Below are 15,979 nucleotides of genomic sequence, written 5' to 3' on the forward strand. Positions count from 1 at the left end.
AGAAGCTTATTCTAAAATTTATTTGGGAAGACAAAGGACTTATAACACTAAATCAATTTTGAAAAAGAAGAATAAACTGAGGGAATCATATTAACCAATTTTATGACTCACTATATAACTACAGTAATTAAGGCGGTGTAGTATTGATGAAGAGATAAATCACAGACATATAGATCAAGGCAATGGAATATAGAACTCAGAACTAGATCCCATACCAAAAAATGGCCAAATGATTTTTGACAAGCTTCCAAGGGCAATTCAATGGAGAAAGGATAGTGTGTTCAACAAATGATTTTGGATCAGTTGGATTTTCATATGCCCCAAATGAACCACAGCCTAAACCTCATAGTATATACAAAAATTAACTCAAAATGCACCGTAGACATAAATGTAAAATATAAAACTATAAAAATTTTAGAAGCTAGTCTTCATGACTAGAGTTTAAGCAATGAGCTCTTAAACCTGACAGCAAAATCATGATCCATAAAAGAAAAAAATCACGTAGATCAGACCCCATCAAACTTAAAAATGTTTGTAATACTTATGTGTATCAAATATCACATTGTGCACCTTAAACTTATCAATGTTATATATCAATTGCATCTCAATAAAGCCGGGGAAAAATATTTTAAAATGTTGTTCTATGAAAGACCCTATTAAAGAGGTTGAAAAGACAAGCTGTGGATTTGGAGACAATATTTGGAAACCACATATCTGACAAAAGACTAGTATTTAGAATATATAAAGAACTCTCAAAACTCAACAGTAAAAAAATAAGCAATCCAATTAGAAGTTGGGAAAAAGATGTGTACAGACATTTCACCAAAAAGGACATGCAGATGGCAAAAAAGTACAACATCTTTAGCCATCAGGTAAATGCAAATTAAAACCACAATGATGTCTCACTACACACCTATTAGAATGGCTAAAATAAATAGTGAGCACCAAATGCTGACAATAATGCAGACCGGATCACTCATATACTGCTAGTGAGAATGTAAAGTGGCACAGCCACCCTGGAAAGCAGTTTGGCAGTTTCTTATAAAACTATGCAACCATCATGCCATTCATCAATTGCACGCTTGGCTATTTATTTATCTCAGAGAAATGAAAGCTTATGTTCACATTAAAACCTGTACAAATTTGTTCATAGCAGCTGTGTTCATAATGTCTGCAAAACAGAAGACAACCCAGATGCCCTTCAATGGGTGAATGGTTAAACAAATTTATGGTGCTTTTATATCATGGAATACCACTCAGCAATAAAAAAAGGAACAAACTTTTTTGTGTGAGTATGATTGGCCCTGAGCTAACATCTGTTGCCAATCTTCCTTTTTTTGCTTGAGGAAGATTGTCGCTGAGCTAACATCTATGCCAATCTGCCTCTATTTTATTTGGGATGCTGCCACAGTGTGCCTTGACAAGCACTGCCAGGTCTGCACCTGGGATCTGAACCTGCGAACCCCAGGGCACCAAAGCAGAGTGTAACTTAACCACTATGCCACTGGGCCACCCCCTGTATTATTTCTTAAATCTGTGTATAAACCTACAATTATCTTAAAATTAAAAATTTAATTTAAAAAAAACTTTTGCTCTCTGAAAATTGAGAGAATGAACAGATAAGCTGGAGACTGGGAAAAAATGTTTACAAAAATATATCTGACAACTTGTACCCAGAATATATAATGAATTCTCAAAGCTCAACAGTAGTGAAAAAGGCAACTCAATTTTTTTAAAAATGGTCAAAAGACTTGAATAGAAACTTCACCAAAGAGGATATACAATTAAGATATAAGCACATGAAAAGATGTTCAACATCGTTAGCCATTTTGATAGGTGCATAGGGAAATGCAAATTAGGGAGGTGTGAACGTAAACCAAAGAGAAATAATACTATGCACCTATCAGAGTGGCTAAAATAAAAAATATTGAAAACAACAAGTGCTGACAAGAATGCAGAGCAACTGGAACTTTCATACATTGCTAGTGGGGATACAACATGGTACAGCTCCTCTGGAAAATAGACTGGCAGTTTCTTTGAAGTTAAATAAGCAATTTCCATGAAACCCAGCATTTGTATTATTGAGCATTTATCCCAGAGAAATAAAGATGTATGTTCACTCGAAAACCTGTACACTGATTTTATGCAACAATATTTACAATCACACCAAACTGGAAGCAACCCACCGTCCTTTACCAGGTGAATGGATAAACAAATTGTGGTACAACTGTATAATGGACTACTACTCATTAATAAAAAGAAACAAACTATTGACATAAGCAACAACTTGGACGAATCTCAAAGACATTGTACCAAGTGAAAGAAGCCAGTCTCAATGATGTTTGTGTTTTACAAAGATCACTCAGCCGCAGTGTGGAGAGTGAATTGAGTGAGGGCAGTGAGCTATTTAGCAGGCTAATTGTAATCTAGTAACTAGTTATTAAGCAAAAGTGATGATGATCTGAACTAAGACTGTGGCAAACTCGACAACACAAGGGGGCACATTTCTGAATTGTTAGCAGAATTGGTAGGACTTCTATTAAATGTGAGAAGAGTAAGAAATCAAGGAGGCCCTCTGCTCCATCCACCCACCAGATTCTTCCTTGTGCCTCGGAAAAGAGAGCACAGATGAAGGACTTTAACAGAGAAGGATGAGTCCAAAAGCAAATTACTTGTAATGTCATGAAAACACCACTCTTTCTCGTCTCAGGGCCGCCATCCTTTTGGGTTGCTATGTCCAGAATGCCCTTCTTATCCACCTTGCTAAGTCCTACTTTTTTAAGTTTTAACTTACAGACCCTGACTCAGCTTACAGATATGGAAAATACACTCAAAGAACTTGGTAACCATCAGAAAAGGCGAGAAGTAGGAACTGATAATGCAGTTATTGGACAGCTTATGGAAATAGGGATTGATCCCACTTAAAAAGCAGACATTTTCCGTACCAGCAGGGGATTTCTATCCCAGAAATGTGTTATTGTAATGTAAGTGGCCCACAAGGCTCATACTGTTATAATGAGTTTACACAGGACTCACTGGGGTTATAAAAATAAAAATATTAGCTTTGCACTGTGAATGCCAAATGTAAATACAGTGATTCTATGTGTTCCCTTGATATTTGACCTTGAGCAAGTTTTTCATCCCACTTTTGCTTGTGTCTTCTCATCAAAAAGGACAAAATGATCTCTCAGGGCTATTCCAGCTCCAAAAATCTGGGATTGTCCTTTTCTCTCTCCGTGAAGTAGTCAGAGCAGGCATTATGTATATTTTACAGATGGAAACCAAAGACTCAAAGAGAAGGCTTACTTTTGAACAGACCTGAACAAGAGCGCCCCCCACACACACACCCCGAAACCTGCTCCCATGAGCTGCTCATCATCCAACAATTGCAACATTAAAAACAATCATGCTTTTAAAGCCATAAGGATAACTTGATTTTAATGATTTTTTAAATTTTGCCAGCACAAAAATAGCAAAATTTTTCTTTTTCTCATATGCAACCAAAATAACTTTAAGTCAATTTTCAGACAAGAGAATTTTCTTTTTGGTTGTTTCAAAATAGTTAAAAGTATATTTTGTAGTAGAAATGCTGACTCAAATCTAACTACTGTGAGAGTTTGGATTCTTTTTTTTTTTTAAGAAATAAGACAGCAAATTAGGTATTTATGTAGATATTTATGTGAAGGGAATCATTAAAAGGATCAAAAAAAGTTAAATATGAAAAGATGTTATATAATATATTATTGTACTAGAAAGTACCATAGTTATTTTGAAATATATGAGTTGTATATGTTATGTTTTTGAAACTTAAATCTAACAAGAAGTTTAATAATAAAAAGCAATATAATGATGGAAACCAAATCATAACTCCAAGAAGCTCAGTGAACACTATATAGGAAAATACCTAAAACTCTGTACTTAGGCATATCATATTCAAACTGCAGAAAATCAAAGACAATGAGAGAAAATCTCGAGGGAAGCCAAAGGGAGGAAAAACATCTTATCTCTGGAGGAACAGGGATAAGAATTACATCAGACTTCACTTCAGAAGCCACACAAGCAAAAAAAAAACAAAACCACCAACCTAGAATTCTGTATCCAGCAAAATTATCCTTCAAAAGTGAAGGAAAAATCAAGACTTTCACAGAGAAAAATTGAAGGAATTTGTCACCCATAGATCTGCCTGGCAAGAAATGTTAAAAGATAGTCTTCAGAGAGAAGGAAAATGATATAGATCAGAAACTCAGATCTACATAAAGAAAGGAAGAGTATTAGAGAAGCAGTAAATGAAGGGTCTTCTCGGTTCCCTCCTCTGAGGTACTGGAGTCATGCTCAGCACCTAAGTTCCCCCAACCGTGCTGAATAATGTGAACATGAGCACGATGGATTGTTGGCTTAAAAAGAAAGGAAATACAACTAGATTTCTTGACTCACAGCTGCAACCTCTCCATTTAATGATACAGAAATGCACATAGCAAGCTTTTGGACTCATGGAAGGGAGGAATCTACTGCAAAGACACTGGGCAAAACTGTAAATAAGAAATGAAAATATGATGAAAGCTATCTTCCTCTCAACTTTATAGATGTTAATAATGTACCTTATTGTGTCTTATGTATCGGAATATTTCCACATAGTATCATGATGCCAATTAAGTTGTGGCATCATTTTGAGACCAATCATTCATAGTTTAAAGAAAAAAGAATTGAATGTTTTAAGTGTAGACTTTATGAGCTCTTTAAAAGCCAAAAATTATTATAGTTTTTCAGACTAGAAATGAGAAAGCCATTGAAGGATCCTATAGGTTTTGATTTCTAGTAAGGTAAATATCAGTTGCTATAACCCACATAAACAGAAAGCTCTTTGAGGTCCCCCCTTTTTTAAAAATGAGTAAAATGTTCTTGAGACCAAAAAATGAGGAAACCACTGTATTTAATCTCTAGCTGTGGTAGATCCATTTCTTGCTATGATCTCATAAAGAGTCGTTTTTATGGAATTTAAGCACCTACATTAAGTCCCTGGCTGGGCCTAGGATTTCAGTCCTTGTACCTCAGGAACCTGGTTGTTAGTGACCTGAAGGACTGGGACTGCAGTTAGCTTTTTTCTCTTTGGCTTTTTGCCTATTTTTTTGTTATTTTTCTCTTTTTTTATCTGCTCTCTTTTTGTTTTCCTCATTTTTAAAATTTTCTTCTTTATTTAAACCAGTTTGTTGAGGTTTGATTGACATACAAAAAGCTGTATGCATTTAATGTATACAGCTTGATGAGCTTGGATATACATATATAGTCATGAAAAATACTATAAATGGAGCTTAATTAATGACATCTATATAAATATGGCTCACTGTTGAGCTAATCGTGTGATATGATCAAGATACCTTTTCTACAGAGCCCAATGTCATGACTCCTGTGCTCCTCCAATTCACTTGGAATGGATTTCTCATTTTTGTGCTCTTCCAGTTGCCTTTGCTATATTCCCAAGGTCTCAATCATACCTTCTGTTCTATTGATTCTTCTTATTTCTCAGAGATCTCCCTCCCAGAGCCATTAATTTTCCTAATCCAAACTGGACCAGTTGCTTTTAGGTCTGCCGCACAGCTATCATTCTAGAATATCAATGTCACTGCTCTCATAGATTGAATTAATTTTTTCCTGAAACCTTCTTGATCAGTTATTGATACAAAAATGCTTTATAACCATAATGCTGCATAACAAATCACCCAAAATCTCAGTGGCAACAATAAACATTTACTGTTCTCACTCTGCTTCAGACTGTGGGTTGAATTCAAGACTACTCCTTGTGTCTTTCATGCAGAGCCAGCTGCTCTCTGGGGCATTCTCTTCTCATGGAAGATGACAGAAGAGAGAGAGCAACCAAGACAAGCCAAATAAGCATATTTAAAGCCTCTGCTTATGTTGCATCCACTAATGTTCCATTAGCCAGAGCAAATCACACAGCCAACCCCAACATCAAAAGAGTGGGGAAATGTGTTTCACCTACTCTAGTGAGAGGCAGTGCAGAGTCACTTGGCAAAGGCATGAATGTATATGCAGATGACAGGGATGAGGTGAACAATAGGAAGCAATAGTCTAATCCACCACAGGAATCTATGCCTTATTCATTACTCCCTTGTTTTGGTGGAGAACATTCTCTAGTAACTTCCTGAGAAAGAGTGTATGGTACTTAAATTTTTTGAATGGGACATGTCTGAAAATGTCTTTATTCTGTCTTCATGCCTAATGTATAAAGAACCTCAAGAGCCTTGCTCCATTATCTTCTGGTACCTAGTGTTGCTGATAAGAAGCTTCCAGCCAGGCTGCTGCTTGTTGTTTTGTAGGTGCCCTTTCTGTCTCTCTCCATAGTCTCTTTATTCCTGATGTTCTAAAAGGCCTCAGTGAGACAAATATAGGTAAATTTTCCTCTATTGTGCCAAGCTATAGCCCCTCTCCAAATGACAGACATTTTATAAATCTTTTCATTTTGTTGCACAGCTCAATCCTGACCTCCTTTGTGTCTAATGTTTCTAAGTATGGAGACTGGAGACTTACACCATTCCAGGTGATACAGTCCACTGCCTCTTTTTCCAATTTGCTTCATCAATTTTCTGTATTCCGTAAATTTCTTGAATTCTCTTGTCCATGGATGATGCTTGTCCCACTCTCTTCATGTTGTAGAGTTATAGCATTAAAACATTTGTTTTGCTATGATTTTATTGATATCACAAAATAGTGTACCTCGGTCATCGTGTTGACTATTTTCAACAGACTCAATATTTTATTTTGCTGAACACTTTTTACATTTAAATATAGGCTATTTAAAATATTTTTAAAATGTCTGGCTCTACCAAAGACCGTAACATTTTTAAGACTATTTAAACAACTGACTATGTTAGCATCCAGAGTTTCAAAGGTAATTAGTTTGAATGTGATTATTTTACTTTACAGAAGAATTTGAAACATCACCAAAGATAGTCAGTTTCTCTAAGGTAGCACTGTCCAATGGAATTTTTTGTTATGATGGAAGTATTTTCTGCCTGTGTTATCCAATACAGTTATCAGCCACATTTGGCTACTGAACACTTAAAATGGCTGACGTTACTGAAGAGCTCAATTTTTTAATTTTATTTAATTTTTATTGATTTGAATTTAAATAGCCAAACGTAGCTAGCAGCTACTATATTGGACAACAGAGCATGGATCTAGAATTTGATTAAATTCACAAAATGATAAATATGTTTTTATGCATATGTCACTTATGTAAAGAAAATTACACCTGAAAGGGATAGACATGAGAAATTTCATAAGATGTCTGGACAGTATAAAGTTATGTTTATGGTTTGTACCAAGTATATACTCACTCACTTAGTGAATATTTTAAGGGCATGTGCCATGTGTAAATCATTATGCCAGATGCTAGGGTTACAAACATGCAGCCACACAAGGCACCTGCCCTCAGGGATCTTTCAGTCCACTGAGGAACCAGACCCACAAACCAAACAGTAACTAAAATCAGAAGATTGCCTTACCTGCCTATACTGGGGAGCGAGAGGAGAGTGTCCAATAATCCAGGACACTCAGGTAAGCCCTTAAACAGGAAGTAGCATTTGAGTCCTGACTCAAAGCTGAGTAATACTTTCCCAGATTAATAGGAAGGACACTTCAGACAGAGAAAGAATAGCAAGGGCGCAGGTGTGGAGACAGGTTCCAGAAAGGTGAGCCACTTGATATTGCTGGAACCCAGAGTGCAGTTGTGGGAATATCAGGAGAGGAGACTGGTCAGTTGGGTAGGAGTGACAGATTACTGCAATGTGAGAAGAGCACCCACTCCTAGTGATGGGAGATTAAATATAATCCTGACATACTGCAGACTCATTGAATTGGAAGAACGGTGCACTTAAACTATGTGTTCTGACCCAACCCTCTCCATTCACTCAATCAACAAATATTTTTTTGTGTTCTCCTAAATCTTCTTTTACACTGATGATTGGCTGTAGGAACTCTTTTTAAGTAACTAGTGAAAAAATACATTTTAATCCAGCATCAACTGAAATGAGAAGAAATTCCTAATTAGAAGACTCTCACTTAAGAAACACGTTTAAAATAATGACAAATATCGTACTACAGACAGCTCCAGAAAACAGAGAATTAACTCTGACATACAACTGCAGAATAAGAGAAGTCATTTCAAGTGCCCTTGCACTTTCAGATAAATCGTAAATGTGCTTGTGCTAATTACTTATGGGGAGGCACATCTAATCATCATTTCTGCTTTCCAAGTTTGCAGTTTTGATTTATTTACATCAAAATGATTTGAGGATGGAGAAATTCGGGCACTTGGAAAATTAGTTCCTCTAAACAGTTATTTCTTCCTGTGAATTTGAGACTATACCAGCCACAGACTAAACCCACTAAGAAACGGTAATTTTTGGAATAAATGTTCTAGAGAGAGGCAGGGAATAGAGATGAGAACTGACCCAAGATTCCTATAGGCTTTAAATTTCTCTGAACCAAGAAATAACAAAGTACAAAGTATCATTCCCTGGTCCTTTAAACACCGATACACATACACAGAGGAAAAAATTCCCTAAAATACTCTCAATTAGAATCAGTGAAAATAAAGTCCTGGGTTAACACTGTGAGTTTAAAAAAGTAATAAAAAATACTTACCAAGGTGTCATGACCCCATCTTATTGCTGAGTTCAGCCTTTCCATTCTAAATCCCTATTTTCTGTTTATAACTTACTCCACAATGTTCCTTTTGACCTTCAGGTCTGATATTTCTCTTGCCTCGTCTCTATCCAAAGGCGAATTTATTTGCAATTTGAACTAAATCTCTTCAGTCATTTCAGTTACTTGAGTTTGAAGAAAATACCTGCTTTGTGCTTTCAGAAATTGTTCAGATTTTTTACCATGTTCAAATAGCTTTAAAATGACTTTGTTTTGAAGCCATGGAATTGGCATGGCTGTATCAAAGATCCAATTTGAAAGGAGTTGGTTAAGAAATTTGGATTAAAGAACCAGAAATGATGAGGCTCCATAGCATGTTATTGCACACTCTCCCCCACAGGCCATCTTGCATGTGCATGTGACAATAGTCACAAGATGAGTGTGAGTAACTCGAAGAAAGGTTAAAATCTACCAAAAAAATTAAACTGTATGCCTGACTTCTAAAGGTTTGAAATAATAATAAAATAGTCCCAATTACTAAGCCTGCGAAAGACATATTCAACATCCATGTGACCTTCGCTAGAATTTGGAGAAGATGATGCAAAATTCATTACTGGGGCTTGAACCCTCTGGATTCTCACTCAGGTTTTCTTCTGACTTTTATTTATGATTCTAGATTGAGCCTCTAATCTTGCTTCATCATTCTCTCCACAAAACGAAAAATGACCTGATTTTTGAGCATGCTGAAAAGAATTAACACTACCATCTACGCTTTTCAAGGACATTCATTTCAATAACTTTATTTCACATCTATTGAAAGCCAGGCTCCTTGCTAATGCTCTGGATATGAAGATGGATAAGACAGAGATTTTCCCTTGGGAAATTCCCTGAATATGGAAGAGACTGATGAAGTATAATATTTTGGAATAAGCATAAGCAGAGATTATTTTCAATAAAGACAGGCAACAATTTAAGTGTTCTTTCAAGACAAGAAAGATACAAAAAGAGAGATAGACAAATAGAGAGTAGACAAATAAAGCCACAGATCTAGACATTTAATTCCTATACGCCCAGTATGGAAAATTTTTAAACTTTGCATAATCACCATCGACCCCTTCTCACCTCCACTTCAATCCAAGCCCTCCAAAATAAACATACAATCTAAAGAAAATCAGTGTTCTGGTTAAACAAATACGTTTTTAGGGCAAGACCTTTAGTTGCTCAGTCATCCTCTTCCAACCAGCTTGTCACCTCCAAGCCACTCCTACTCAGGAATTCTGGAGCTCTCAAACAAAGGTCCCTCCAGATAATTATAGTAAAAAATTAGCTGGCCACTCTGCCTGGGAATAAACTCTTTGTCCTCCAAATTTCCCCTGTACTTATACCTGCCTCTTCTAGAACAACTACTACTGTCCCTAGATTCTAAATTACAATTTTTGTCACATTTTTTAAATCATCGTGCATCTTGCAGTCAATGGGTACGTTTACTTTAAGGTCTCTTTTTGCCCAAGAATATGTTATTAAATTGATAATGGGTCTTGTACTTAGTCATTAATTCAACAAATATTTTGCGAGCACCTGCTCTGTGCCAGGCTCTATGCTAGGCACTTGGGCCGTATCTCACAGTCTTTGAAGATATGTATCTCATGACAGTTTCAGAATTTGTCAAACGCTAGGCAAATTCAAAGCAGCTGGAAAATATTGCTGCTGAAATCTGGATTCAAAATCTCTTGACTTCTTGATTTGGATTTTTTATATGCATATTGAAGTGACTTTTTAAAAACTTACAGTAATGTCATACTAATGAAGTGGAGTTTGGGAGCTGAGATGCAGCGAACACATTACAGTGTGTGCTATGGTAATCCGGAGTGGCTATCCACACAGATGGTACTGATTTTCATTTCCTGTGAAGCTGAGTCAACATGTTGTGGCTAATGTCTATGTAATTTAATGTATTGAATAAAATGTGCCATTGCTCTCTACTGGGGGATAAAAGGTCTTACTTCACTGTGGTGTCCTTGTGCTCTAAAACCACAACAGACATATTTAACAATCCTCAGTTATTAAAAATCAACCTAAGAAAATCTGTTTCCTAAAAAAAAAACAACGTAGTTTTTCTTTGATTAACTCATTTGTGCTTTTTATAGCATAGTAGAAGAAAGGCAAGCATTAATAGAATTTTCTCTCTTGGACTAATGAATTTTGCAGATAAAGTTCCATTATGGTGCTGGCATCATAAAATGTCCACAAAGTGCCTGGAAAGATATATGGTAAGAATCAACAAGCTGAGGCATCAGTACCAAATGAGATGCTCTCCTCCCCAGGATCCATGGCAGGGTAGACTAAGAGGGCCCTCCCTTCCTGTGCCCCTCTGCCATCTCAGCTTGGTCTACCTACCTCCTAGGTGACCAGGGCTCTCATTTGACTCTCTGATTGTCTGAAGCCCCTCACTGCCACACCTCACATAATACCAGTCTCTTTTGGTTCAGTTTCCTTACTTACTAAAAAGGAGACAATTGTGCTCACTCCACCGATCTCTTAAGATTTTTGTGGGGAATCAGATTAGATACCTTTTGTGAAAACACTCATAAAATTGTAAAGTGCAGTACAAATGTACATCATGCTTTAAATGGTAGTATTGTTTTTATTATTGTTACTCAGCATTTGAGGCATCCTACTCCAAAATTATCTGCCCCCCAACCATCCAAACCGCCATTCTTTTGAATTTCATTGGTCAATGATTCAATTATCTGGCTGCAGAAATTTACAATAATGTGTGATATTATGTGTGAATATTGTGTGAATGAAAGATAATTTTTAAAAGGGCTCCAGAATGTGATGGGGAAAGTGATTTGTGTACATTAGTATGGGGCCATTATACCACCATACACAGTGGTTAACAACCACTAAGAGAATTTTGACTTTGCCCACTAAATTTCTTCCCCAGATCTCCTAAAAGAAGTGTCTTCCCTTGGGATTTTTTGACTCAGAATTGGGAGAAGAGGCAGGACTGAAAGGATGAGAGACTTTGTCTACGACTGCAGAGGGAGTTTAAAGAGAGTCAAGTGACTGGCTGAGTGAGTGTGAGAGAAAAGGGGGTTTAAGAAGTATTGCTAAAGGCTTTGTGTCCTCTTCAATGGGCTTATTAAATCTAAATAAAGAAACTGAACATACTACATTTTTTCAAATTTCCAGGCTGTGTTTCTTTGACTGCTATACTGCTGTGAGCCTGGACCACAAGGGTCACAGTTTCATATCAACATTTATTTAACACTAAACTAATGCCAGATAACATATTAATCACTTCTCAAGCATTATCCTATTTAATATTTACTCTCATCCTGTAAAACATACTATTGCACCCACTTTGATGCATGAGGAAACCTAGGCTTCAAGAGGTGAAATAACCTGCCACAGCAACAAAGCCAGTAAGTTTCAAAACCAGAACTTGCATTTCAAAGACTGACCTCTCAGTCACTCACTGTATTAATTCATGCAAACCAGTCTCCGTTGGTAATTGTATGAGAGAAAGGACTTTGATCAGCTGTGATGAGGGCTAGGAAAGGAGAGAAGTGGAGCCTTCAGTTTCCCTTCTCTAATCAAGTTGACTCCTCAAGTTCAGAAAAGCAGAGTCTCAACAGGCTTCATTTCTGTAAGATTAGCAACAACTTTGCTATTTATTGTTAAAGCAACTGAATAATGGTGCACCCAAATAGCTTTTGAAGCAACATTCAAAAGGAATGCAAGAGCCAACACCTACATTCCCTACAAGCAAACAGGAAGCTGCCTACTGAAATTAAGTCACCTGACTCTGCTTAAAGCAGGGATATTCCCTGTTACAGATACCTTTGTAACTTGCAGATTAAGTCTTGGGTAATTCCAAACTTAGACATTAAGGACAATTGAATCTACAGCCAGATCTAGATGTTTCTCTTTTAAAAACAATGGAAAGGAATTCCCTATTTTTGAAATTTGTAATCAAAGAAATTAATACACAGAATGGTGTCATAGGTAAACTGTAAACAAAATTAGCAGATACTTATCTGACATACATAGACTACTAGGCTTAAGTCAATTTTATTGGCTTTGGATCCCTAACAGTATCTAGTACACTGGCTAACCTATATAGGTGACTATTGAATTAAAGAATGAACAGCTAATGAATTGTGATATATATATATGTCTTCAGTAAAAGTGTGATTTTTACTTAGCTAGTAATGCCTCCTCGCAAGGGACAGCTAAATTCTTCTAGCCCCTTGTGGTTAGGCTCAAACACTCATTGGTGACACTGGACCCCTTTTGTATCATTCTTGGGTTCCACAATTGCGCTTACATGGCAAGACATTATTGGATAATAGCATATTAATACACAGCTTCTTAAACACCCTCTGAATTCCTGGAAGCCCATTTTCTGTTGTTCGAGGCTTGCTGCTTTAATTCTTTTTGCTTTTGTGCTTTGTGCTGCATTCAGATTCCTGTGCACACCTTGCTCACTAATTATGCTCACTGGCTTTGTGTGTAAGAGCTGAGGCTCTATCTTTAGAGAGAGATGATACAGATCTTTTCTACTAAATACTCGTGTGACCTAAGACAAATTATACATGATCCTTTAATCAACAGTTTTCTTATCTTAAAATGGGAATAATAATAATATCTATTCACCTTTTCATTCATCTTTGATCATTTTCTGTGGGTTATGCCTTCATAATACTAAAAGTTCCCCTTCCTAAAAATTCACAATGCAGCCTTGTAGCCCTATAACCATCATGTTAAACACTCCTTTAATTGGAGTCCTGAAAACCACTGTTAAATTTAAATACTGTATGGCTAATTAGCATTAAGTAGGCTTTCCTCTATTTTCATCTCGGCTTTCATCGATTTCAGATTAGTTTAGATGAACAGAGACCTTGTGGGCATGAGGCATGTTACTTTTATTTATTTTTTTTTGAGGAAGATTAGCCCTGAGCTAACATCTGTGCCCATCTTCCTCTAGTTTATATGTGGGACGCCTGCTACAGCATAGCTTGACAAATGGTGCGTAGGTCCACACCCGGGATCCAAACAGGCAAACCATGGGCCGCCGAGGCGGAATGTGCGAATTTAACAGCTCCGCCACCGGGCTGGCCCCTCTAGTTACTTTTTAAAGAGAATAGGACAAAGTGGAAGGAGAAAGATGAAAGAAAGACTCTAGTCGTTGTGAGAAGGAAGTACCAGGAATTAGATCTTGCTGGGAGGATCCACTGAGCTTAGGAGAAAGTGGCACATCAATTAGTGGGAGGACACCATATAACAAAAGAAGGAGAGGATGCCCAACCCAACCTTCTTTTCCTACTAATTTTACCTAAGGCTAATCCTGGCATGGTAACAACAGCAACAGTAATGATATCAACAACAGCTAACAGTCATTGAGCAATTATTGTATGCCTGCCAAGTGCATATAATATGGATTTGTATGAATCTAGTGTTTTATATGAATTATTTCATTTAGTTATCACCACAATTCTATGATGTATGTAATATTATTTTACAGATGGGGATATTGAAGATAAGGGATATAAATAACTTGTTCATATCACACTGATAATAAATAGTGGTGACCTAAGGATTTGAACCTAAGTGCCAGAAACTGGACAACTAATCTCTTTTTCTGTAAGAGTTTAAATTTCAAAGATTCTATCCTTTTGACCATAAATACATAGTCATGTTTTTCACACCGTATGTCATGATTTAAGACTCTGAAAACGTGGCCATTAAAAGGTTATGGTAAGTCAAGAGTGTAGGCTTTCTACGTTTTCACAAGCAGGATATACCAACATACTACACCTAGGAATAGCGACACATGCAGACTTAGATGGTAATAAAATAAAAGTCAAGTTTGTTCCATTTTCCCCCAAATGATAGACTAAATGTTCATAGAAAACCTTCCAGGACAGCACAAGTTAATACTCTGAATAAAATATTTAAAATGGTTAAAATCTGTAGCAAAGCTGGTAAGAAGTAAGGGATTCCTTCAGAGGCCAGAAACAGGAAAACAAGAAATCACAGAGGTAAACAAGCAGTGGAGGCAACTTTTGCCATACAAGTACATGGTGAGGCTTGCTGGTAGAGAGCTGAGCTTCCCAACCAGTGTGAGGATCCTGTCAGCCCTTGGGGTGATCAGGTGGACCTAGGTCAGCCAGAGCTTTCACCAAGCTAATCACCTCTATCTGGATACAGCCTCTTCCAGGACTCCGAGGAAGACTGCTCAGGCACAGTGAGTGGTGGCTCCACACATCTTGCAGAAGATGAGCCCTATAATTGTCATCCTGGCCTTACCACTGCCAAAACTGATTGAGTATAGCCCAACAGGAACTCTACAACTTGAAATACACCTCATGGGTGAACTGCAGATGGACCATTGCAGACAGCAGTTCAGTCTGTGAAGCTGTTGGAGGTCAGGATACTGGTACCCAAGGAGCATGCCATGCAAGCCAAGACGCAGCTGCTTAAGGATATAGGAGATGAGAAACCAGGCAGGGTCTCCTGGAAGACAAAGCTCCATGAGGTGCGTCTCATCCATCTTCTTTCACAGAGGGTGTTCTAGCTTCCCATGGCTGCCATAACAAATTATCACAAACTGCATAGCTTAAAACAGTAGAAATCTATTCTCTCACAGTTCTGGAGGCTATAAGTCTGAAATTAAGATGTTGGCAAGGCCATGCCCCCTTTGAAGTCTCTAGGGAAGAATCCTTCCTTGCCTCTTCCTTGCTTCTAGTGGCTTCCAGCAATCCTTAGCATCTTTGGGCTTGTAACTGCATCACTCTAATCTCTGCCTCTGTAATAAGGCCTCCTTCTGTGTACATCTGTGTGTCTCTCTGTGTTCTCTCTTTTTCTTATCAGGACGCTAGTCATTGGATTTACCACCCATCCTAAACCAGTATGACCTCATCTTAATTAATTACATCTGCAAAGACCCTACTTCCAAACAAGTTTACATAATGAGGTTTGTGGTGGGCATGGATTTTGCCTGTACACTAATTCAGCTCACCACAGAGGATATTTCTGTCTACCTGCAGCTAATGTGCCCTTTTAGTGGCACATCCCTAGTATCTTTTCAAAGTGACTGCTATGGTAAGGCCTGAGCAGTCTACAAATTAGAGAAAAGTTCAATTGAATTTGAAATCCCTTTGTACTGCCACAAAGTAACAAGAACTCCAATATTACATTTGTCAAAGAAAGCTATTAGACTTTTAAAATAATATTGTTAGAAAAAATGGTTGGAAAGTTTTTATCACCAAATTTATGACAAAGTTTCTTGCTGCTGCTGATTATCAAG

Source organism: Equus przewalskii, chromosome 4 (assembly GCF_037783145.1).
Source record: "Equus przewalskii isolate Varuska chromosome 4, EquPr2, whole genome shotgun sequence".
Lineage (NCBI taxonomy): Eukaryota > Metazoa > Chordata > Mammalia > Perissodactyla > Equidae > Equus > Equus przewalskii.